Here is a 2,009-nt window from a genome sequence, read left to right as displayed (position 1 = left end):
TATATAAGTTAAAATAACAATTATTATGGTCGTTTGTGGAAATTGTTTTGTTAAATTCTATATTTAAGGGGCATTTTATCAAATGTTAATACATCTCTGCTCTTTGACATACATACAAATTTATTTGGATATCTTTCAAATTAAAATTTTGAAATAAGCTGAATAGTTTAAGCTGTAGAATTTTGATTTGTTAAAAAAAGGATTGCTGAAACAAAATTTCACTTAATAATTTGTTCATTTTTATTTTATTTAAAAAAAAAAATATCATAGTTTTTAATTTTTTCCAATGAGGTTGAGTAACGAAATGATATTTTAATTAATATTAATTTGATTCTAATAAATGGAAAATATATTTGTTCTGCAATTATGAGTTTGAATCAAAAATGCTGAGGCTGAAATACGGATAAACAAAATTCCCACAGCTCAGCAGCTTTATACAATATACTGTTCGAAATTATTCTATTAAGTTTTCATAAATTATTTTAAAATTAGAAAAAACCATTAGAATAAAAACTTTTATATTAATATAGTTGTATGTCATCGTTTAAATTAAAAAAAAAAAAGCTTAATACTATTTTAAATAAATATATAATAAGTTAAGGCATCGTTCAAGAGACATCACCAATGAATATTTCAAGCCTTATAAAAATATGGGCGTTAATTTTTATTATTTTTTTTTTTTTAAATAAAAACCATATTATTGATTTTAACAGACTTACAAGATATCACTTTTTTTTTCTTTAGTCAGTATGTCACGAAACAATAAATGACAAAATGAAAATTATTTCCTCACTTATCCAAGTATTTTAAGTTTAATAATGCAAATAATAATACCAAAAAAATATCAGACATATTGTAATCTACACTTGTCCTGTACAACCTCGCATGTACATGAGTCAACGGGAAAAAAGAATCAGATACAAAAATTCAAACGTAAAAAAGCTTACTTATATAATTCAATTTCACTATTTATTGGTAAAGAGAAATTTATTTTAAACCAAATAAATTATATTTATCTATTACTTTATCCAAAAATTATTCGATATAACTCGCTCATTACCATAAAAATTAACTAGTTAATTCGTTAATTGAAAAAAACAATAAACAGGATCAAAAGTTGAAAACGAAATTAATGAAAAAAAAAAAACATAGACGAATATTAAAATATTCAAAAACCAAATATTATTTAACAATTATAAGAATTATTATTTCACCCAAATTTTAATTAACAATCTAGATGTCTGACTTTCATCGTCAAGTACAGTTTCAAAGAAATATAATTCCATGACATAAATTTTGAAAATTTAAAATGTAAAATAGATTTTATGTAATCCACAGTAGATAATTCACTTATATCTATGTATATTTATCAAATTTTAAATACATTATTTATTCGAGTCCAAACAGTAGATGATCAACTAATAATGAATTTTGAATTTAATTAATTTTATAAATATACAACAAAATAAATATTGAATAATGTTGAATTGATGTCTTGGAATTATATTTTTTTTAAATTTCTGTAGTATTGAGCTTGATAGGCGAAACATCGGGTATCTTGGTTATAAATTTAAATTATGGCGAAATTAATCTTGCCTATAATTATTAAATAAATATAGCATGTCCTAATAAAATATTCAATAAAAATAAATATTATTAATAATAACCTGCTGTATACTGTTGGGTCTGCGTGGAAACGGGCTCGACGGCAGAACTGAGATAGTAGCCCAAGCCACCATAGGAAGGCAACGGGTAAGGACTGTGCCTCCGACTCTTCATGACATAGTCGACCATCTCCCGAAGAACTGGATGACACAGAGAACCACACTCACACACTGACAGAGCGCTACTGGCTGGACTCGGGTACCCCCTCCACCCCAGGCCCCCTCCCACCTGTTCCCCGATGCACCTGATACTTGTTGCATCTTCGTTCTTACAGATAGTTCTTATTGTAAAATATTAAGGGTTAAATCATAGATATTTTTTATTAATAGTTAATTATGTATTAT

At 25.9% G+C, this 2,009-nt stretch overlaps 1 protein-coding gene across 16 annotated transcripts in view; it reads right to left on the bottom strand.

Moving 5' to 3' along the window:
* The window catches only part of bru1 (bruno 1), a 406,895-nt gene that overhangs the window by 246,372 nt on the left and 158,514 nt on the right, over positions 1 to 2,009 (bottom strand). Inside the window, exon 1 of one of the 16 annotated variants that reach the window (XR_010843021.1) lies at positions 1,668 to 1,851. The exons of the other annotated variants lie outside the window; for them this stretch is intronic. The gene's annotated coding sequence lies outside the window, so the exon portion shown is untranslated. Of the gene's footprint in view, positions 1 to 1,667; positions 1,852 to 2,009 lie in introns of those variants that run through there. 16 annotated transcript variants of the gene reach the window in all.

The sequence above is a fragment of the Halyomorpha halys genome, unplaced genomic scaffold (assembly GCF_000696795.3).
Source record: "Halyomorpha halys isolate HHAL.00 unplaced genomic scaffold, Hhal_1.1 Scaffold300.1, whole genome shotgun sequence".
Classification (NCBI taxonomy): domain Eukaryota; kingdom Metazoa; phylum Arthropoda; class Insecta; order Hemiptera; family Pentatomidae; genus Halyomorpha; species Halyomorpha halys.
This window is presented reverse-complemented; position numbering and strand designations above follow the sequence as displayed.